The following is a 25,017-nucleotide window of genomic DNA, read 5'->3' on the forward strand; positions in this document are numbered from 1 at the left end:
GTAGGCTTAGAAAAGATCTAGGCAGGAGGTGTAGCCTAGTGAAAAAATTTGATAAACACTAAGTTTGGAAGGAAAAGGGAGGGTAGGAGTTATCAGTTGGGTAGCTTATGCAAGTACAAAATTGATGCAGTTGGAGCTGGTGGAGTGAGAAAGCAAGCAAGAGAAGACATAAGGTGAAATGGAATATAAAGGAAGGAGATTATTGCTGGGAGTTAGTAGACCAGGAGATGAAGACACAGAGGAGAGGCAATGGGAAACAAGAAGAATCCTCTGAGGCACTTGCAAGAAGGATATGACATAGAACTGAAGAGTTAATAAGAAGTAATGACAGAGCTTTGTCTTTAGTTTGTTTGGGTTTTTTTTCCCATTGTAGTTGTATTTCTCTTTCTGCATGTTTTAAATTTTTGTGGCTGGCAGCAGTAAAATGCCAAAACTTGCAGTCTTGGCTTCTTTACTGTTGATGTGGTAACTTAACATGCAACTTACTGTGCAGTTATTAGTAAAAATTGCAGGATGGAACACATACTGTTTTTAAGGTAACCACAATAAAACCAAACAGGAACATAGTTTTAGGAAATGAGATGATGTTTCAAAGCAAGATGTTTATGTGTTTAGGCAATTTGGCTTGTTTTACATGAGGATCTTCTTTCTGAGGTGTGCTGGTTTTGGCTGGGATAGAGTTAATTTTATTCACAGTAGCTAGTGTGGGGCTATGTTTTGCATTTGTGCTGGAAACAGCATTGACAATTTGGGGATGTTTTCGTTACTGCTGAGCAGTGCTTACACAGAGCCAAGGCCTCTTCTGCTTCTCACCCCACCCCACCAGTGAGGAGGCTGGGGGTGCGCAAGAAGTTGGGAGGGGACACAGCTGGGACAGCTGACCCCAGCTGACCTAAGGGATATCCCAGACCATATGACGTCATGCTCAGCCTATAAAGCTGGGGGAAGAAGAAGGAAGGGGGGGACGTTCGGAGTGATGGCGTTTGTCTTCCCAAGTAACTGTTACACGTGATGGAGCCCTGCTTTCCTGGAGATGGCTGAACACCTGCCTGCCGATGGGGAGTGGTGAATGAATTCCTTGTTTTGCTTTGCTTGTGTGCGTGGCTTTTGCTTTACTGGTTAAACTGTCTTTATCTCAACCCGTGAGTTTTCTCACTCTTACCCTTCTGATTCTCTCCCCCATCCCATGGGGGGGGAGTGAGCAAGCAGCTGTGTGGGGCTTAGTTGCCAACTGGGGTTAAACCATGACATGAGGACACCCCCCCAACACCCCCTCCAATCTTTTGAGAGCAAGATGACTGACTAGTTTTCTCAAAGAGACATTCTGCAACTTTCCCTAGATGCAAGTATACTTCTAGAAAGCTTTGAATTACTAAGAGGTAAACTGATTAAATTTATCTTAAATGCCCCCCTTTCTGCAGGTTAGAAAATGGATCCCCTGTTTTTGGTGTGTGACAGAGAATGGTATGAGACCTGAACTTTAATGACTTTTGTCAATTCAGTTGAGTAATTTCTACTCAGGGTTTATTTACTTCTGCAGTGTCTTGCTTAATTTGTTTTGTGAATCTTTCTATTATTTTTTTTGTTTTAAAGTCATGGTTTTTAATTTCAGTTTTTCAAATGCCTCAGCAGTAACTTCTGTTATTCTTGACATTTCTGTGTCACCACAATATGAACTGCTGCAGTGGGAAACATAATCCTCTAATCTGGCTAGCTCAGATGCATTGTTCATATAGAGACATTTTCTAATTCAGTGTATTTATTAACAACTCTGAGCACTCTGTTCACTCTGGCATCTGCATTGGGAATGGTTTTCTTAATGGAAACTGTAGTCAGACAGTGGGCTTATGCCTATAATTTATTTCACTAACTGGAATAACAGTGCTGGTTCATATGATTATAGCATTGAATGTTCTACCTTTTGGTTCAAGAAGCTATAAAATATACATACATGTGTGTATATATATGTGTGTGTATATATATTCAGATTGCCAGTAAATCAACTCTTTTATTGAGAGGGCTGATCTGAATATTAATCCAAACTCTCCTAAGTTTTCAGGGGAATCCTAAAAATAATTTGTGATACCTGTTCAAGAAAGCCAACTATTTTGGCAGTTTCAGGTTTTCAGATGAGCATTCAGTTTTCTGTAGAAACAGTTTTTTCCATGATATTTTTTTAGAACCTCAGTTTTAGGAAATGGAACATTTCTGAGCAGTCTTAGTATTTAATTACTTTATTTCTCATCTATTACCCCAAAAGCTTATGCTGAGTTGCTGTACCTGGGTATCCTAACTGTGAGCCTAATGTGACAATTGATTGTATTCAGGTCTAGCGTGGACAGAAATTTGGACTGTGAGATTTGTCACTGTTTTGGTGGGCTGTGTGTTTCAATAGGATCTTCTTTTCAAAAGCGTAATAATTTTGTGCTTTTCTGTCACTTCAGTGATGTTATATAAAGCTGCCTCCAGGAGGTACTTTTAGGAATGGTGCCTGAGTTATTAGCCCATTAATGAATAGTTTGCTAATGGCCACTGTTGAAGTCAGAAAACTGGTCTGGATGAATTTGCAGGATAACTGATCTGCCACTTAGGCTTTCATCTGAGTGCTAAAAAGGACACATAGCAAAGAGTGACTATATAATACATAGAAATACTCTTATAAACTTAACTAATATCTGGATGTGCAGATACGTTTAGTAAAATCAAAGCACATTGCTTCTCAAGCAGGTATAAAATCCCAGGATGGGGTGGAAGATTATTAGTGATATGATTTAATTTAGACAGTCATACAGTTGAACTAGAGGTTAATGGCTAATACTGTGATGATCTTTAGACAGAAGACTGAATCGTCAATATAGGAAATACAATACTGTATCTCCATGAAACTAAGAATCATCTTACTATGACTGTTCTATGCTGGAAGTGCGATAGAAAATGTGCCTTTATTCCTGTAGGAGCAAAACTTTATTCACTCTGTCCTTCCCCTCAAAAAAGCCAAAGTAAAAAAGGTTTTATGCAGTTTCCCAGAACAAAACAGAGGATGAAAACATCCCTCAAGCTGCAAAGCAAGAAGAAATGTCCTTAGCGCTATGTGATGTTTTCCATTACCAAATGCTCTGAAATCTAAAAATTAAAAACAAGAGCAAATATTATTTGTATTTATCTGTATGTGCTATATTATAAACACATGCTCAAAGCTTTAATGGTTTTTTTGATAAATACTCATTAATAACTATGATTAATTGTAAAAATAATATAGTCTGATTGGGAAAAAGATAAGTTTATAACATGCAATTGTTTTGAAGACTGGAAAATTGTTTTTCTCAAAAGTTGGCACATTTATTAGAAAGCCCTTTGATGTTGTAACACCAAGCTCTCGGAGAAACAAATCAGTGCTAGTTGGTCTCATCCTTCATTGACAGTGGCATTTCAGATTTGGCAGTGTATGGAGAACTGTTTTTGGCTGAAGTTGTTGGTGCAGTCACTGAACGATGCTATTGCTGTAAAGAGAAAATAATTTTATTGGTGGGCTACCAAGGATTGCACTGAAATCACAGAAGAAATATCTGTGCATGTTGCAACATAACATGCTAAAAAACCTCAAGGAAATTACTGCAAAAAGGTATATTTTGACAATCTCGGAAATAAAGGGCGTCTTCGCTAACAGTGTTTCCATTGCACTGTTACCGGGTGCTCTTGTTCCTCGGTAGCTTCAAGACATCTATCTTGTATCCTTGAATCTGTATCAGTTTCAAATTATTCTTTGTTGCTACTGTGCCTCTTGAACCTTCTCTCTTCAGCTCATGATTTCCCCTTATTATTTTCCTAGTTTACCCACCTTTGTTTTTTTCTGTATCTCTGTGCTATTCCCTCCACACGCTAAAGACTGTCAATGCCAACCTTGCACATATCTATTTGTTACCATCTCCATCATCTTCCCTAGCTTGCACATATCTATTTGTTACCATCTCTATCATCTTCTCTACTTAAATTTTCTTGGAAAGCTGTACATCAATGCTTCTAATAATAATAATTGTTTGAGGGTCCTGTGACATCCGAAAGAACTAGAAATATGTGGCTATACATGTATACATCTTCAATTTACTGATATATTGCTAAGGGTAATTTTGTACAAAATGAAAAACCAAAAGCTACTTAAGATACTCAGACTTGGGTAAATGTTAGCATTCAGGTATTTCCTTTCGTAGCAAGTTAACACTTAATATAGCTACGGTATGAAATTCACTGGGCCTGAGTACTCAGCACTTGTCCATTGTATTTATAATTTCTGGTCTCACTGACCCTTTCTAGGGAGTCATTGAGCCCAGTGCAATAATTTGCTGCAAATTGCCCTTATTCAAATGAGGAATTGCTCATGAGAATTATGAATTCACATAGTGATAGCTCTTACAGGATCAGATCTAATAAAAGGTCACATGATACAATTTCTTATGTAAATGAGTTTTCCAGACCATTTTTCTCTTCCTAGTTGCACTGTTACCTATGCTGCCACCATACTCCAAAGAAATTGATTATTCTTCCATTTCTTTACTTTAAATGAAATGTTTACTGAACCTAATTGATACCGCAATGTCTCTTTTTGCAGGGCAAAGAGAATTGTGCAAGAGTAATTCAGTCTATTAGGTTATTCACAGCCATTGTGTTTGACTGCGCCCTACTGATGTTGTATTTTTTTCTGAAAAAATATTGGAAATCATTCTCACTGATGGGAAGCAATGAGTCAATCATGTAAGAGACAGTGGATTCAGTAAGCTCAATGCAAATTATTGTAGAAAGTTTTAAAAGTGTCTTTGTCCATAAAATGTCAGAGCTTTTTTTTTTTCCTCCTCAAGGTTACTTTGAAAGCAGATATTTGGAGGCTGCCATACACTCTTGATTATTCTGAAAGCCAGTGAAGAAAGAAAACAAATATCTACAGTAAAAGACAAGCAAGCAATGGGAATGACTAGAAAAAGTGAAGAGAGGTGCAGTCAGTTTTGTGGATTTCAGGTAAGCTGGTGTAGGGTTTTTAAGTCTGCTCCTGTAAAAGGGGACCTTTGGGTCTTAGAGACCCTGATAGGCCTTTTAGGCAAAAGGGGAAACAAAAGTGTTGCCAGTTTCTTGCTCTTTCACCCTGGCAATCCACAAGAGCAAATGTTTCATGCCAGTCAGCAACAATTCCTGTAATGCAATTAAAATGCAAACGCATAAGTAAGCCCACTGGCTAGTCCGGCCATCCTATGGAGGTTTTAATTTTGGCTAATGCTAATGTGTGTACTGTTAGAATTTGGTCCCATCAGCGTTGTATTGAGCTTTACTTGTTACAGTGTCAATGTCCTAAGGCTGTGTCTATCTTTCCATCTTAAATCCCTCTTCTGTATGAATGAATGCCTCATTTATTTTGGCTAAAGTTTGCCCATGTAGTCTCAGTCCATGAGCCACTCGCATTCTTCTGCTCTTCAACAGTTTGGTTCATTCAGGGGATAAAATCTGAATAAATTTCAATTTTTTTTTTTCTTGGATTGGTATAGCATAAATTACTTAAAAATACACTAGCTATTAATTTTGAACGTTAGTTAATTGTACCTTGGTCTCTATTTTACTACTGATTCATAAATTTAATGGACTACATTCCTATCTTGTTTTGACAGCATATAAAGACTGAGCATTAAATGTAAACTATGGTTGTAGAATGATATTCCTTGATAACGGAATGGTTTTTATTTTGGTGAAGGGACTATTCCTAAGGAAGCCGATTAGGGAGGAAAATAGAGACATGAGAGAAATACTGTTGTTCATTTTTCCCCACCGTCTGCCAGAGCAATCTTTGTGGTCATGACCGTTGTAATACATTCATGTGCAAGGTATTTCGTGGTGTGAAATCTTTATTTCCTTCTGATTACCATTTCTCTTTTCTTTGTAGCCGTTAGAAAATAAAAATCAAAACTGATGAGAATCAAACTACAGAATATGGGAAAAGCTGAAAGTACACTGCCTTTCTACCAATTTCCTGACAAATGAGATACTGTACTCCTGAGTCTTTATTTTTCAGACAAAGGCTGTGAGAACAGCAAGTGGCACAACGTGATTCTCTTCTTGTGTCAATTACTTTAGTGAAAATGGAAAATAGTGGTACTGTAGCCCATGAGTACCCTTGAAACGGTCAAGAGCTGCAAACGTACGAGACGCTCTGCTCAGCATAGCTGGTTTATGTACGCACACCATCTCCCGAAAACTGCTCTGCTGAGCTCAGTAATTTTCTTGCCACTGTGAGGAGATGTTATAGAGGGTTGTTTATTATAAACTTTAATAGAATTGAAAGCCAAAGTATATAGACACCTTGTATGGGAGATGGCCTTATGATGAAAGTGCACAGTATGCCTTGTTCTTGGGATATCTGAATATAGACTTCTATATTCAGTGAAGAGTGTAACAAGGCTGAAGCACAAGAAATACCACAGCTCTCCAACTAGAAAAAAAATAGACAAAATGCATAAAATGAAGGCAATTTAAGTCACCCTTCTGACTTCAGGCCTACTGCTATTCCTTTACAATAGCAGGCTGCATAAGAATAAATGAAATTAACCTGCCATTAAGCAGTTTTTCACAGCTCATGTTTAAAAATTACACCGGTATCAACAGGCAGATGTGAAGCACAGGTACTGCTGCAAGCCTGATTGTGTTGCATGACCATGTAATTGTATGTGGTTGGACTTCCTTTTTCTTGTCCTCTTGCTTAACAAAGACTGCAAGCACAACATGAAAAGCTTATGAAGCTTGTGGGCGATCTTGTCTTTATGCATAATCTCATCTTTCTCTTTGTAGTCTTCTGAAATTGGGTGTGTTGGTTATGAAATTCTTGCTGGCCTTTCAGAAGTAAACCCTGCCTCAGTGACAAAGCAATTGTGATTTTCCTGGTTAGATGCTGAAATCGAGACACGTAGTGAGCAATAGTCAGCTGAATTAACTCTTGGGCTACTAGTGCCTAGAACTTATCATTTTATTGAAGGAATAGTTTACTAAGGATCACTAAAAAAGCAATTCTGACAATGTTTCTGGCTTAATAAAAAGTAGGAGGGCAGATAGATTCTGTTCGCAAAAAGATTTCCAGCACAGATTCAAACACCACCATGAAGTTCAAATTAAGTCTGTGAGTGTTTCCAATGTCTTAGGTACTTAAATTCTCAAATTGTAGATCCATTAAAGACAATTTTGGAATTACTTTCACTGGAACCAAAATCGTCTAATTTTTCAAAGCTCAACCATCTTTGGCCTCAGCTTGATTCTTTTTTTTCAAAGCTTTTTCTGTCTGCGGCACAAGATAAAAAACTGTGAAAAGAAAATGTATAAGGAGAGTGTACAATAGATAAAAGCATAGTTACACAGTGGTTGAGTTTGAAAGATATGCTCAGTCTTCTAATCTGTCTGCTTTCAGCATCATGAAAGACTATCCTCCACAATAATCTCTTAAGTGCTTTATCTAATGCTGACACTCAGTGTTCATTGGTACAAACAGTGCTAATATCTTGGCTAAACTGATAGTTGGCAAGTTCTGTTAACGCATGTGAGTTCTCTATTGTATATAGAGCAGTGTGTGGGGGTGTACCTGCCTCAAAAATGCTTATTAGCACAAGAAATATTGAACCAGTCCAAAAAGTTCCTATTCTCCAATTAAAAAAAAAAGTTTTGAACTAAACCCAAGTAGCATGTAGGATTTTCATGGAATTTAACTCCTGCATATACCTGTCATGTCCTGAAGCAGTCCGTTAAGTGCAATTAGAGAATTATATACAGACTTCTGGCTATGAAGAATGGACTTTAAGCATATGACTTCTGATCAGAAAGTTCTTATGAGGACTTCATTTATGGCAAAGAGGAATTTTAGAAATTAGAACTTTTTTCCTTCTCTAATAGGGCATATTTGGTTGTGCTATTTTAAATAAAGGCCATTGTGAAAGGAATACAATCAGTTGGAGTGGTTATAAGAAGTTAGACCTTTTTTCAAAACAAAACAACCCAGGAATTACAATACATAGGATGTGTTTATAAACTGCCGGCAACTTTTATAATACTGAATAGTTCATGCTAAACTCTTCTTTGTGATAACATTAGGCCAAATTCTCTGCTTGTGTCAGGGAATTAAGGTTTCCTGAGAGCTTTGGCCCATCATGGATTGTAAAAAAGCTTACTAAAGTGTCTACATTTATATATATGCTTTAAAAAAGGGATTTTATTCGACAAGTAAGGGGGTTGAAAACAGTACAAATAAATCATGTTCCCGAGGGTCTAGACCATTCCTTCTTCTTGAGGATATTATCTCAGCGGTACTTACTGCTGTTTGAAAATTAAATGTGGTTTTCATAAGTCATCAGAAACTCTGTTCTGAATAGAGAAATGGAGGACACCCCATTGAACATGAAAATATGTCTTTCTGTATAGTCAGTTTTCAGTGTAGCTAGTTTCACTGCGTGATTCTGTAGTAGAGGGAAATGGAGGTAAATTAGCCTTTCAGTAATTGGATTCAGATTCAGACATTCCACTGTTTAGCTGAACTCAGATTTGAGGTTTTGTACAACTGGTAGTGACTTGTACTTCTGTTGAGACCTACACTGTATCTATTTGGAGAACTGGGATTTTTGTTCCATCTTTAGTTGGTTGTATCATACAGCTGTGTATCTTGAAAGTACCTACATGGCTTTAAAATTGTCCCAACTCAATTAATTGTAATAATGGTGAAATTGAACAGTATGAAACTATGAAACAGAACAAGGAAAACAGATAGCTCAGTTAGCATTGTATTTTTGGAGCACATCATCCTTTTCCTAACATTGCATGCTTTCCTTTCTTCCCTTTATAGCTGACACTGAGGTGTCTGTTCTGCTTTAGTCTGTAATACATCTTCTGAGGCATGGTGTTCCAAAGAACTCCTCCTGCTGTAGATATCTGAGATCAAAGCCAGTACCTATTAAACATGCTAATGAAAAAACTTTAAAACTGGTTTAGTACGTAAGTACATTTCAGCAATAGGAAAATGTTACTCAGCTAACAATAGTTTTCATGTCGAATGCAATGCAAAACAGTTGATATATCTACAGCACAAATTAATTCACTTTATGAAGTGGACTGAGTTAAGGGACATAAAAAGAATTGCATTATGCTATCGTGGTGAGTGTTGAACAGCCCATTCAGGTAGTTTGCGTTTGTAATTCTCCTTAGAATATTAGATGTAGGAAATGTTCCAATTGCTCAATTACATTTAACATGGCAAATTAGTTCAGGCAAAATATAGCTGCCCCATTCAATTCTAAAGTTAACTTTTCATAGAGTATCAAGGTGCTGCGAGTAAATCCAGACTACTCAATCTAATGCGTAATTAAAAGCTGTAACGCTATAAATACATATATTGCTCAGATGTGCACTGTAACAAAGGTATAGCTCATTAGTGTTTGCCTAACTTTGTTTATATTGCTAAGATAAACAGCAATCTAAGCAACATTGCGAACACTACAAAATCCTAAATATTTCTGATTGAGGATTGAGAAAATACTACATGTAAAGTACATCTTGGGTAATCTGTGTGGATAAAATGTTACCTGCCAGTGGAAAATGTACCTTCTGCCAATTTTTTCATCTCTTCCCTAATGTCTCTGTTCCCTGCATCTCGGTGTGCTGAGCTGGGCTGCATGGTTCAGCGCAGGAGAAAAGCAAAGGATAGTTTATGGGAGAAAAGAATAGCACGTGGTCTCCCTATTATGTTGCTGTGTACTTACCCTATGTCTATCAAACACAGAGACATAAAAGAACTCCTAACAGCTCTTCCTGGATGATCCTACAGCACTAGTTGGAATGTAGTCTAGAGAAAGTGCTTCTCGTGATGCATAAGGAAGTGTGATCATCCCATCAAAACATGAGAGAATATTATTAATCTGTATTAAAAAGACTAATGAAATGGAGTATGATATTGTGCCAGCTGTGGCTTAGAATTCTCTGTTCTTTCATTTGAATTACGAAGCCGGAAAACCCACAATCAGTGCAGGGCATAGAAAAGATGGAGAAGGAAGTGATTTAAAAGTGTTTTTTCATTTCTCAAATCTGAACGGCCAGAGGGACCAGTTCAATTCTTGGTTTAAAGAAGAGCAGCCATCTGACATCCTGTAGCTCTCTAAAAAATACAAGTTAAAAATGCCTGGGCTGTGGGGATAGAAAGAAAGCACATGATTTTTTTTTTTTCTTTTTTTTCTTTTTCATTTTGATCTTTAACATGTAGGAATTCACTAATGCAGGGAGATTTCTTCCATGCCTTGTAGTAGACAAGTTACATGGGTACATCAAAGGTCTGATCCTGCATCTGTGAGTCTCTATGTCCAGAAGCAACAGTTTATACACATTTTGGTCATGGCACTTCATGGTTCTTACCATCTTCTATGGCATTAAAACAGCTGAGAGGTTTTAGTGATTCTGGACCTCAACTGTGTGTGTTGCAATCAAATAAAAATAGCTTTCAGGAATGGCAGCCAGTACGACATGTTGATATAGAAACTGTTTCCTACACAAAAAGTCGTAACACCAGTCCTGAGCATATCTATGTTATGCATTTTAAAGTGCACTGACCAAATATTCTGGAGGGAAAAGGCATATGTTATTGCGGTCCTGGGGCAATACTAGAGTTATAAGATTGATTTTATTTGGTATTTATTCAGCTATTCTGGATTAACTATATCATTACTCTGCAACACTGCATTATGCAAAGCCCTGATATCCCATATAGTCTCTATCAAAATATACCTCAGTGTATAATTATGCGCTCGAAATAAAGTCAAGATGTAACACCACAGGTCAACTCAACCTATGAAAGTGTGCACCAAAAAACATGCTTTAGGATTCCTGAACACAATTTTGTGAGGCAGGTTGTTAGGTTTCATGTTTTGTTACTCAGAAAGTTTAAGAATGGTGTATTTCTACCCCAGTCCCGTAGCTTTTCTTCTAACAGGTTGATACCTGCTGAGATGCATACAAACGCCTGGTTAACGCAGGTCAGTGGAGCTCACCAGGTTTGGTCTGAGCCACTTACGTAAAAGAGATGTTACAAACAGGGCCACTGAGGTCAACAGCTGTACAGGGTTCATCTATGTGAAGTAGTTATAGAGCGAGGGACCTACCACTTCAGAAATTACCAGTCTTTCTCTTGAAGTTAAGTATCTGTGGTTAATTAAAAGGGCAATATAATTTTGTGGCAAAATCCCAGGGCAGGTAGGTTAGTGGCAGGGGGGAAAGGGAAAGCCTAGAGGTGATCTTGCAAATGCACTTAGTGGTATTTGCGCATATTGAATAATAGTTGATAAGGCACATAAAAAGCCATTCACATTCTAATATCCTTTTACAGGTCACTGTGTCTATGTGAAGATGTAAACCTGTGAGTTTTTCAAGCTCAATTAGAAATACCTTCCTACAAGGATCCCAGAATTAGTATTGGTAAGGGAAGCAAATACCTTTCTGTCTCTTTAAGAAACAAATAAATCACAGATGAGTGTTCCCCTTTCCTGATAAATTATCATGTTAATGCTCAGAACTATCAAAATTTATTTCACTTTATTATTGCAACAGAACACCAAATTAAGATTTTGGATAAGTTCTATATTTTTCCTGTGTAATCCATGGCATTCATTATAATTCAAATAACTAAAATGTATGGGAGAAGACATTTATTTTATAAGCATTTAATAAGATAATGTGTTTCACTGAAATGTTGAAACAAAATGTAGGAGCTGATTAGACATGCCTGCTGTGTCGCCTAAGCATGAACCTGAAGAAGTCAAGGAATCTGGGGAGATGTAATGCTACTGACATTATGCGTGGCAATGTGGTAACTCAGAAATTAAAACTATACACACCACATGTTTTCAAATTTGGTATCACACCTTTATCTAGCATATAATTAGTAAAAACAACAGCACCCCCCTTCCTCCAAAAATACCCATCAACCACCCCTACATCTATATAAACTTGAAGATGTTTATCTTGAGCAAAATGTTTTCCCCTGATGAATAACTAGCATAATCAGTTTTCTTTCATTTTAGTATTTTTTAAATTCCACTCAAATCTGAGCTTTTGATATAAATTATTTAGATCAAGAAGTAAACTTGTGTTTCTAATGGATTACCTGTGGAACAGAGCATGCAGTAAAATGAATAATGGAGGGGAATTTTTAAAAACTGCAAACTGACCTTTGAAATGTCAGAATTTGGATGTTTCCTGTAATCAACGTTCTGTGATAAATGAGAGCAGTAAATGTAAAGATCCTTGGTTCAAAGTGTGTGTAATCAAAATCCAATGAGAGATCGATGGCCTTTTGGTGACTTTTTCTGAATAGGTCAAATGACAACATTTATGGGAAACTTTTCTTGTGCTTGGTGGATGATTATAAATGGATTTATTGCATTTTGGTGTTCTAGCTGTGGAGGAAAACTATGCCTATATGTGTGAGGTCTATATATTTATATGCATATGTATGTAATTTTCAGTCATTCACCCTTGTAGGTGTGTAAATTTTACACATAAAAATATGTATACACGTACCTTCATGTATATATATGTATTGACATTTTTAAGTTAATATTGTCATTAATGTTCATAAGTCAGTGAAATGTTACTTCAAACATATAAAATGTTCTCTAGTTATTTTTAAGTTCTTTGGAAGACAATAGGAGGATCTAACATGAGTGGGAAATTGTTTTCATTCTGCCAACAGTGACAACATATTGGAAATGAAATTGTCAACAAAGGCTCGTATTGCATCATCAGAATCCACTTGACACTTTGTGGAGAGCAAGAGTCTCACTTTCAGAGGTACATTTTAGGAATAAGTCCACCAAGGCATTTTGGTCTGAGTAACTGTTGGAGAATGTTTTTGTGCTTATATTATGCAAATTAGCACCAAAAAGTCCAAAGTGATTCAAAATTGTAAATGAATAAGACATACAGTCATCGCCAGGACATCAGCTTTTTTATGTCTGTCCTGCAGTTTTGTAGTTCAATTGATGAAAATATGCTATTCTATTGATCATTTTTCTGAGTGATTGATATGATTTCTTTTGTGGCAAAAATGCATACATGTGTTCAGCTTTCAGCAAGGACCTGCTCTACCTGATTTTTTATCTCCTTATATTCTGAAGAAGTGCTATTTTCCATGTTTCTGTGGAAAAGAACTGATTATGAGCTCTTACACTTCATTACAAAAGCTTCATATGCTTGTAGCTTAAACATAATTGCTTAAAAAAAATTCAATTATTACATCAGTCTTATTGTGAATTACTGGGAAATCATATAGATAATGTTTGCTTTGGCTGGACTGTTTTATAGGTGTGAGAATTAAAATCAGGTACACTAGTTGCAGGAAATAAACATTTATTGAAATATTTAATGAAACGAACAAAATAATTTGTTGAATATTTGACTGTTTAAGGTGTACGTTGTAATTTCTAATTAAATGCTGTTATACTTTTTTGAGTTCAAAATGTCTTCCCCAAATTCCCGACTGCCAGTGAAAGCATTTGACTTGTCTTATATAAGATGTTATTTTAGAAAGAACTGGAAAGAGTGGGGGATTCTGCAGTGTATGGATGCTGTATTAGTAAAGCTTGTTCTTTTATGTAGTATCAGCTACAAAAAGATAATTTGTAAGGCATGTTATAGTTCTGTAACTTTTATGTTGCCTCCAAAATGCTGCATGTTCAATGAAAACGGGAATCCAAATACACGAGAGAGTTTATTGGCAGCTCAGCTCTTATTAGACACCAGAGCATCCACACAGAAATACTCTCTCAAACTGTTTCTCACTGAGGAAGCTCAGTAAGAATTGGCACTTTTGGACAACCGGTAGTTGAACCACAAGGCATAAATCCCCAGGGACCACACTTTCAGTAGTTTTACTGTTCACAGAACTGTTTGCTGCCTTAATGGAAATTCAAATGGAGATCCGAGACCCCAACTCAGTTTGCTCCTTTTGCATCATTCATCATTAATGAACTAACATGGATAATAATATAATTACTCTGATCATAGTAAACAGCTTTGATGGCTCTGGTGACAAGTGACCTGATCACATGCTCCTTGCTCTACTGGGTCTGTGCTTGTAAGAGTAAAAACGGCATGAGGAGGGGAAAAGAAGAGATTTAACCGAGTAAAATATCAGCTATAACTGGACATAGAAATAAATCTGTACAAAGGTAAGCAGTTTTTACCATGACACCCCAAAGAGCTGAACTGCAGTTTAAATTAAATGAAAAAGACTGTTTCCATATGAGAAAACAGCACCATGTCTTAGGTGACATATTTCATTGATATGCAAGTATATAATGCCGAATTGTAGTGATAAAAAGCACAGGTGCTCTGATCTTTAAGTGGCCTGTTCTATTAATATTTCTTTACGGTATGCAGCATTAACTATTTTTGGAACTATCCTAAACTTAAATGTGTCAGTTATTATTTCATACCATTATTCTGCAGTCTGAAGCTTGACCTACAAGTTGTGATGTGTTGTGTTTTTATTTGCATTACCAGATGATTTGATATTGCAGACAAATGGGAGCTGGAGTCGAATTTTTCTGACATGGCTGACTGATGCATTTTATATTAAATAAAGTCAGTAGACACAGGCCAGGAATATTGTATCTCATGATTATTATAACTTGTGATTGAAAGATGGGTTACGTTAAGACAGCTTTGTCCAATCTTCCTTTGAAAGACAAACTAAATATCTTTAAATTCAGGCAGTATACACAGCATGTCAAGCTCTTGTCTTTCAAAGTAGTGGAAAGAATTGCTTCCTTCCTTAATAGTTTTGGTCTTCACTATGAAATAAGCTTTTACTAAATGATTCCTCTAGCAATAGGATGGATGAGAATAGTAAATTAGAAGCATAAAAGTCAGTGAATATGTTAAGAATGCAACCATTTATTCACTTATTTTTATACTTGGATAAATTTTCAGCACTGTGTCCATGTGCCTTTATTATACTAAGGAGATTTGCATTTTAATTCACTGCACATAGCAAACCTTTATAAACCTTTGCCAAAAATAACAAATGTCGTAACCTTGCATGCTCCAATCTATTGTTTAACCAAAAAGGTATGAATATGTCTTAAGACCTTAAATCTATCACAACGTTACATACTTTGGTATTAACACTGGAGTTAATGTTAGCAATTATATGTAAGATGGCCTGCTGTTTGGGGATTAAATCTTTGGACTGACTTGTCAGGTAAGGAGTAAATATTCAGAAGAATAGTGACTTTCTTCATGTGAGTTAATGTTTTGCCCACAGTTTTACACTTGTCTTGACAAATCTTAGGTTTTTTTCTAAGTATCAAAGAGTGAATCGGGCACTTGGAGATGCAGTTACTGAATTTTGCTTTCATAATTTAGTTTGCAAATGTATATTGCATTTGCAGATAGTGAGGTCAGGCCTTGATTTAGCTTTAAAAATACCTGTCATGGTAAAATATTTGTCCTTACAAATTGAAACAAACTGTTCAGCTGTCAATGGAGAAGAATATTTCAAGACTTTTTTTTTTTCTTTTTGGCTGGTACTTTTTACTGATAACATCAGTGTGGTGTTTACCTGGGGAGATGCTCTGTCGGGGATATATTTTGAAATGAAGTGGAAACAGAATTCTGAGACTTTTTATGAAGTGCTAATGCTATGAAACAGATTTGAGAGTTCTCAGGAAGTTGCCTTCATTCATACATGAGAAAAGTTTATCTAATTTATGTGAATTTTAATGTTTATCTCTTGTTCTCTTGTCTTCTCTTCAACCTCAGTGAATTCATAAACTTTTCGTGATGCCCCATGTAAAAACTTCTGTTTGTACTAGAATAAGCATCAGCTACTTCATTAATTGTGTGAGACTGTCCTGGATTTTATGAACAAATCAATTTTGGTTCATTAAGATTACTATTGGGCTATCAGAAGTTGCCAATAGAGAGTGTAGCAATAATAAGCAAAATTCTTCTAAAGTTGTGGGGGGTTTTTGTTGGTTTTGTTTGTTTGTTTGTTTAAAGAAAGTGTACATGCCTAAGATTTGTCTCATAGATTTATAGGCTCCAGACTTAGTATTAGAAAGTGTGTGTTTTGTGAAAATTCATCTAAAGAAACAAACCCCACCCAGTCAGCTGTTAACAGCAAGTATATCTGAAATACCATCAAATGCCACTGTTTTGTCCTCCTGGCATGTATGTGTCTTTTCACTGTGTTTGGCCAAAGATAATTATAATGGTAAGTAGTGTAAGAGTTGTGTTTTTGGGAAGATGGTAAAGATATTTCAACCAGTATAATCCTAACATTTCTGTAGCTTTACCTGATAAGGAAGTTCTAGTAGAAAAAATGCTGTGGTAATTTGTAAAAGAAACTTTCTACTATCATTATATTTTCAATTACTGAAAAGATGTATGGCATTGAGAAATGCCAGTATCAAAAGAGAAAGGTAGCTTCAATTTTTTTCTTTTCAGTGGTTCTTTAGATACTTCCATAAAAAGTTTGTCATCATTTTGCTTTCATCAATCCTTTCAAAACGCTGATGCTACCAACTTTCAGCTTTATAGAAATAAACAATTCATGTTCATATAACACAGTTCTTGATGCAGAAGTGTAGATATCTATAGTTATGTGGTGGCTTGCTGTTTGAAAGGATATTTGAAAAATTGAATTCAGATGCACTGAATTCTCTCAGGACCACTTCATAAGTTTGACCCACAGAAAAATTTCAGAAAAGAAAGTAAATACTTCCTGGCTATTTTAGGCTTTTTAGTCTATAAGCACTAGACTCAGCTCCGCTGAGATGGGAAACATCAGCCTGATGTAATATAAATTTTGCATTAGCACAGAACAGTTGAAGAAACCCTTAAACAACTTCTTACAGGTAGGTTAGCACACAGAGGAAGCATGACCAATGCAAAGGGAAAACGTCCAAACCCACCTATGCCACAAAAAGCTTTTGCTACCTCATAGCCACCTATTTTCAGCTCAAGTTAGTATATACCTATGTCTTTGCACAAGTTTTAGCATGACAGTCAGTGCTGGAGGGTGAAAGAAGGCTTGAATTTTATTCGGGTGAAGGGCAAAATGCACTTCTCTGAAAACTGTTAAAACCATGAGGTTTGCCCTGGGCTAAGAGAAGACAGCAACTCAGCACTAACAAAGCTAATACAAAACAGCACACCCGTCTTTAATCAGAATATAGCACAGGCAATATGCTTTAGTGTGCAAGTAACTGCAGCTGTTTTTCTGAGTTTTAGTCTCCATCCCTGAGCTACTGTTGTCCAAAAAGGCAATAAAAGTAACATTCCCTAGCTTTTGCTTCTCATTATTGAAGGTGAAAAATGACAAAGCAAACAAAACGGGTGGTTAGAAATCCTACTGTCAAGTCTGATAGAACTATTTAATTTGATGCTTTTGCTGGAATCTGATTCAGAAAATACAACCACAGAGAACTAGGAAACACAATTAGGAGATACCATATAGTTTTAGGAAAGAAAAAGTAGGTTCCTTAAAATTTTTATCTTTTCTTGGCTGGGGCATAAGCAATGCTTATGTAGTCACATACTGCTGACAGAGGTGGTGACGCAGGTTAGGCTCCCGATGGGCTACCAGTAGAAATTGCAAGGAGTAAGGCTTGAAGGACTGGACTGCTGCAATATGAGCAGTGACTAGTGGATGGTGATAAAATGCTGCAAATTACTGGGTGTGAGATTTATAATGGTTTTCTTCAAGTACTCCAAGTTCAGACCTGGCAGTTGAGTGCATGAAGCAGATGTTTTGACTGCTGTGATTTGAGACCAGTATGGTGATAGTCTGATGTAAAACGAGCAGCAGTGGACTCAAACGGGGTTCATGGCAGATATATATACAGTAACATATTATATGTGGGATGAGCAATTTACTGAAGATTCAGAGCTCAAGTTCTGGCACTAAGATATCAATTCACATGAGATTTGTATTGAGAGGTATTTGTTTTCTGCCTACAGATAAAAATCTCCTGTGAATGACTTGAGATGTAAACCTGCCTAACAGCCTAAATGTGAGTCACAGGCTTTTCTTTTCTGCTTTGTTATGACAAGTATATTTAAAATATACTTGTATATACTTTACAAAAAGTGTATTTGTATAAACTTTATATATGCTTATGTACATAAAATTATATTTCAATCTCAGCTTGGGTACACGGGTAACTACAGTGGTCTTTGTTGTACAAAACAGAATGAGAATTTTTTTAGTTAAATCTACTGTTTCTCTAAATATTCCATCTCTAAGATGTGCCATTTCAAAGCCCCAGTTATTCTTCCAAGACACTAATGTATTCAGAGATATAATACATCATGCTTGGTGGACACTGAATCTGAATGCAAAGGAAAATTCAGATGTTTAGTCTGTCTATATCCATGTAAAAATCTGATATCAATATGCTGAAAATTTGGTAGGATGAAATTGAGTGGTTTTTCTTTTGTTCAGGGCTGTTTCTGCTTAGAACTGATAAAGTATTATTTTTCCTTTCTACATTATTGCAATTCTTAAACTTTTTCTTTGAATCATTGATTATTTTTTTAATGCAGATGACATAATGCATTATCAGAGTACCTCTGACTGAAATAGTCAATTGTACTACGAATTTCCTAGGATATGTGAATTTTTTATAAAGTTTCAACCCAGCGCCTGAAATGCAATTGCACTGTGTCTACCCATTGAGCAATTCTAAATAATGAAATTGCAACGATAGGAACTTCCATTCATGCCCATCAACACGCTGTGAATGGGAACAAGAATCCACCTGCACAGATCTGATCATTCCATCAGTGTTTGGCCTCATAAACATAACCTGATGGTATGGCTTTTGTTAATAAGAATTAAAATTAATTAAAATTAGTATTACTTAAATCAATGATTTGATGGCCAAATGAAAAAGAGTTTTACTATTTAGGTGAAAGGTAGATGTATGGTTTGGACTTAAATAAGTTTTAAGTGCTTCAATTACTATTTGAAATTATAAAGAGCTTTTTTAAAAATAGATAATCTTTTGGTAGGCAACCTAGCAATCAGGACAGAACCACAAAATATCAGTTACTAGAATAATGGATTCATTGCTGAGCTCAGCTCACAAGGGAATTCGGGTGTTTTTTTTTCTCAAGGTTTCCTTCACACAGAAGGAGATAATGAGAGAAAAGGATGCCAGATATGGAAGTAAATAGGGTAAAAAGTAAATTAGACTCTGAAGATATAACTTCATACACTAACATTAACCAGCTGATGAAAATGGGATTAACAATGTCATCTATATAATTATTTATTTGCTGTTTATAATGTTTGTGAAAATTCAAATGAATAGCAACCTTTTAAAATTTAGTTTCTTAACTATTTAAACATTTTTAAAAAAATCAATTGCAACAATAATAAAAGATCTTGAAGTCTGCAGAACTAGGACTAGGGGTTTTTTTACATTTTATCTTTTACCTGGCTGACATTACTAGGACATATTAAACTAAGGAATAAATACACAAAATCAATGTATTTTGTGTTTATATTTATAAAAGCTTTGGGAGAGATTTGTGTATCCTTTTCCTTTGAAAAACTGCAGAAAAATTGCAAGAAACATCACAAATGGCTGGAGGACACTGAATCTGAACAAAAAATAAAATTCAGATGTTTAGCCTGTCTATATCCCTGTAATAAATCTGGTATCAACATGCTGAAAATTTTGGTATAATTAAATTTGATTTTTTTTTTCTTTTGTTCAGGGCTATTTCTGCTTAGAACTGATAAAATATTATTTTTTCCATTCTACATTATTGCAATTTTAAAATTTTCTCTTTGAATAATTGATTTTGTATTTTATGTTTTATCTGTGTACACATTAGAGTATTTGAAGTACAAGGCATTCTCTTAATGTATCCAGCTGTAGAAAACAGAAGCTATTACATTGCCAGAGTTGCTGTAAAGAACGCTGACATCCACATTGGAGCAAAGATAATAAAAATAAGTTATTCTAAATTGTAAAACATATGGTAGATTTCATTGACATAAACCTAGTAATTGGCATTGTTATACAATGGCAATTAAAAATCACTATAAAGAATAAGGTCTGATTCAAAGACTACCAACAAGGCTAACTGTACAAGAAAAACAAATGTCCTTTGAGCGTAAATGGAAAGAAGATGATATTCCATTATTTGATACACAAATAATGGAGAACACACAGCATAAGCAGAGCTTTCTGAAAGCGACAGCAACTTGAAACTATGCCACGGAGAAAGCCGGATGAGTGAGAAAAGCTATGTACAGATCCGAGATACTAGATTGAAAAGTGTATTTACCTTCTGCTCTTCCACCTAGCTCAACACAACAGATTATGAAAGACAAAAGCATAGAAGACTACGTGGCTTATTTGATATGAAGTTTTCTGTACCTTTTCTTGATCTTTCTCTTAGCATGTATTTTTCTAACTGTCCTGATTCCCCTGCACTCTCTCACACATGACTAATGAATATGTAACTTTCTTTGAGCTCTCCAACTTTTCTGCCATCTTTGGAGGTCTTTGAACTGAACCCTTCTAGGCATTCCCAAAGGACTGAGGCACTCCAAAATCCTTTTCATGTCTTTATGTGAAGATACTTTATCTCCCTTTTGTTGTTGTTCTAATCTGGTCTATTATTCACACAGAACCTTTATCTGCTCTTATGCCCAAGAGGTGGTGGATGAATGTAATTTTTCTGCAGCCCCCACTTCCACCCACCCCAATTATCTCTTTAAAACCCTAAGGATTTTTTACTTAATTCTCTTTTCATGTGTCGTGATCATTATCTTGACTTCATCCCATTAATTGCTACCATACATCTTTATTGAATATTATAGTCTGAAAATGAAATGCAGAAAAACATTGTGGGCTTGATCACAAACATACGCAGTTAAATGTAATCTTTCCATCTGATTTTCAGTGGATTTAGAATTAGGTGATATTTTCCCTTTGAAATAACTTTTCAACTAAAAAAAAGTAGCTAGGCTTCCAGAAAAAGTTTTAATGTTATTTTCTGGATCAGTCCTGAAGTTCTTTGTTCCAGCGAAACCCTGGAGGCTGGATAGCTAAAGGAGCTTTGAATTAGCTGTCTGAAACTAATAGCATTAAATCAATTGCTACAAGAATATATTAAGGCTGAGCATTAATAATATGGGAGGCTGGATGGCATAATGATGGAGCACTGGCCTGGGATTTGGGAGATCTGGACTGCGTTCTTGGCTCAGCCAATAATTTGCTGGGCAACCTCAGGAAAGTCACTTTAGTTACTTTTGCTGTATTAAAAAGTTCAGTGTGGAAAGTGTTTTGAACTCTTCTGATGTCAAGTGTTATGTCACCACCATATATATTATAACCATGTAGGTGAAATGTAATAAATATCAAGCAGAATGACAGTGGTGAGTGCCTGTGGTTAAAGAACTTTTTATGGAAACTGCTTGAGACTCCTGTCAAATCTATATTTCTGTAACAATCTGATACAAGAAGTGGAAGGAATATGAAGATGCTGAAAGGTTTTTTGTCTTACAAATAGCCCTTTATGCTGATAAGAATGGTTTAATAATGATATATTGTACCATGTAAGATAAAAGTAGAGGGACGTATTGAGTGGCATTCTGCAGGAGTTTATTCTGGTTATTGCAGTAGTCAGCCTTTTTATTAGGGCACAAAATAAGACGCACCAGGAAGGAATATAGAGAGTATCAATGATGATGGAGAGTGCTGGTCTACTGTTTTAGATAGCAATTTTATTGATAGGGACCACTGAGAAAGCTAACATACTTCATACCACTTTTTTTTTTTTTTAATGGATCAGAGTTCAACTGTCAGTAGGAAGATCAGCTGCACATTACCAGTGGCAAAAAGGCAGGATTTGGGGGGGAGAAATCATCAGAGACAACTGAGCAAGGTTCCATTTATGAAATTGGTTGGACTTGGTCTCTCTTCACTGGGAAGCTAAGAATCAGGTAAATCAAACGGAGACATTAAAGGTTATCTTTGAGAAAGTGTGGAGGACTTATGTAGTCCCAGACCCTGAAAAAAAAGGGGGGGGGGGGAATTAGAGAAATTAAAGACTAGTCAGCCTTCCCAGAAAAAAATACTGAGGAAACAATCAAATTGCTCCTAAGGAAAAAAACCCAAATGCAAACCAAAACAAAAACAACCCAAGAAAGTGTGAAACAACAAAGATCTGTCAAGGGCATATTATCTGAGGTTCAAACCAACTTTTTTCTATGAAAGAATAGAGTGGCTATAGTAGAACTAGTCAGTGTTGTGTACTTTGACCTTTGTCAGCATAACATGGCAGCTTCAAAAGTAAACTGGGGAAAGCATGTCTGTAATTAAACTGCCCTAAGGTTGATACAAGATGGTCTGGAAAGCCACATTTACAGAGAGGTTCTTAACGATTCACTGCCAAACTATCAAGCAGGATCCTGTGTACTCTTTGCAGCAGTACTCAACATTTTCATCAATAACTTGGATGATAAAACAAAGGCTATGCTTAGTAAATATGCAGACAATACCACCCTAGGCAGCTTCAGGCTTGTTGCAAAATTAAGAAAAAATTTCAAATAACTTGATAGTTTAGAGAAACGGTCTGAAAAATAGAGTGGAGTTGAATAAAGGCAAATATGAGGTGCTGAACTTTTACAACGATAACCAGCTGTGCCAGTTCAGAACAAGCTGGGTGGCTGATCTGCAGGGGAAGATCTGGGGTCTTACTGAGCATCACTAGTGGAAACACTTAAACGCTGTCAAGCTGTTGTGCAAAATACAAGCACCTGCTGGGTCCACAAGAAGAAACACGCCCTGCAGGGTAAGTGAAGGCACGCTGGTGAAATCCTATGTCTGTTTTCAACACTACGCTTCGTGGAGGGCGAGACTGGAGAATGGCAAGTGTAAGGCAATGATAATGACTGTACTAGTGAAGATTTAATGAACTGGTGTTATTTCATCTGAAGAGAAAAGATGACCAAGGTGCTACATGGTAATTGCCTTCAAATTCAGAAGACACTGTGCAAAGATAGGGCATAATTTTTCTCCGTGTCCAAGTGAATAAGTCATGAAGTAATGAGCTAAACTTCATTTGAGCAACCAATTTAGATTAGACATTAAGAAAAAGTTTCTAACAATATGGGTAGTTCAGTGTGAGAATAGATTCTGTACTATCCCCAGACAATCTCCATAACTGGAAATTTTTAAGAACAGGTTAGACTAATGTCTGAGTGATCGCTGTGTAGTTGACTCAGTCCACAATCCTACGTCTTGTCAGGGAGGGCAGACTAGAAGTTGGAACAGCTACCTGGGATGTAGCTTTTGGGGCTTTCATTCCAGTCTTCCCCCCCCCCCCTTTTTTTTTTTCTGGTGCATGTTCTGTCTTCTACTTCTGTTGCTACTTCAGTGTAATTTATATACAGCTACTCTGTGATAGTTTCATTAGAAGGGCAATGTAAATAAAAGTGGTGAGAAAAATATATTAGTGTTTGTAAAGTACTTTATGAGCCTCAGCTGAAAGGCAGTATATAAGCACAAGCATTATTATGGGAAATCAATGAATAAAGTAATAAACCAAACTGAATAAAAAAATGAAACAAAACCCCCAAAAGTGCTATACTCTGCACATAAAAGCCATAAAATATATATTAAACTTAAATAATAACAGCCCATTTTCAGGATTTGTTTTTTTTTAAAAACTAATTAAGTCTCTTTCATTTACCAAAGTTCAAACAATTAACCACAAACCTATGTAATCAAAAGTAAAGTCTATTTCTTATTATCTATTCATATTGCTATCCTAGCATTTGAGATGATTACATACTATATATAAACACATACCTACTATGTAATCATTTAAAGTGCTGGAAACCGCATACAGGTAGTTCAAAATGAACACTGTATGCACAGCACAGAACATTAATAGCATTCCAGAGTGTGTCACATGAGAAAGTCTAATCTGTCCCTGAAAGGAATTTGACTTACTCATTAGTGAGATGAAGAAAAATGATTACAGGGAACTATTTTTTTTTACAGCAAATAAGGGATAATCTTACCTTCATGATTTTGGGTTTTTTTCCTTGAAGAAAAAAACCCATGTTTTGAAGAAGAACCTGTTTTTAAAGCAGCTGCAACCAATCCTATGGCACTATTTTTGTTGGTTTTACTTCATCGGTTAATTTTAAGATTACTTAGTCCACTTCATAGTAAATAAATACGAATTTCCTATTTCTGAAATGGGTGTTGTTTCTCTGGTACATGTCCAGCACTCTTTGGATAGTTAAAGAACCAATAAATATGCAGAAGAGTTAACCAAAGAATTTTTTTAGTTGGAAAATTAATGAATAGTTCAGGCAACAGGGTTTGAAGGAAAAAGTAAAGGATCATAGCTTAAAATGAGCAAATTCGTTAATCAGGAAGAAGGTAGACCAACAATCAACATTTTTTTGTTCATTAATGTTTACAGGAGATATAGAAATACATAATAACACAAATAAACAGTGTGAACAGCCTGTTCTTTTCCTTTAATAGCCAGGTTACTCAAATTTGTACTTTGTGTAATACTAATCCCAGCTGTAACTGGAAACAGTTCCAGATGCAGCAGCAACTTAAGAAGGACATCAGGAGGGGGTCCCAGAGGTAGTTTATGAAATGAATTAATGACAGTTAATAACATATTCTACATTTACAAGTCCTTTCATCTGAGGCTCTTGTTTATAAACGTTGCCGCACTGTTGCAACAGAAGAAAAAGTTATTGCATAAAATTCTCAGGAGTCCTACTGAGGCAGTGTAGTAACTAAGCGTCTAATGACCAAGTCACCTTAGAAAAGAAGACTTCAACACCTCAATTTTGATGAATTTATAAGCATTTAGATGCTTTCAATGCCTCCCAATTTTCTTTATTAAAGAAGGTACAAGCACAGAGAGCTCAGTTCTGTTCTCTCACCCAGCTGGGAGCTGTTG

At 36.1% G+C, this 25,017-nt stretch overlaps 1 long non-coding RNA gene across 1 annotated transcript in view; it reads left to right on the plus strand.

Moving 5' to 3' along the window:
- The first annotated feature begins 782 nt into the window (after window positions 1–782).
- LOC128144564 (uncharacterized) overlaps window positions 783–25,017 on the plus strand; it is a 31,494-nt gene continuing 7,259 nt past the window's right edge. The window contains exons 1-6 of the long non-coding RNA XR_008236116.1: window positions 783–1,464; window positions 4,854–5,010; window positions 11,384–11,472; window positions 12,749–12,846; window positions 16,091–16,273; window positions 18,022–18,074. This is a non-coding gene — a long non-coding RNA (uncharacterized LOC128144564). The remainder of the gene's footprint in view (window positions 1,465–4,853; window positions 5,011–11,383; window positions 11,473–12,748; window positions 12,847–16,090; window positions 16,274–18,021; window positions 18,075–25,017) is intronic.

The sequence above is a fragment of the Harpia harpyja genome, chromosome 7 (assembly GCF_026419915.1).
Source record: "Harpia harpyja isolate bHarHar1 chromosome 7, bHarHar1 primary haplotype, whole genome shotgun sequence".
NCBI lineage: Eukaryota > Metazoa > Chordata > Aves > Accipitriformes > Accipitridae > Harpia > Harpia harpyja.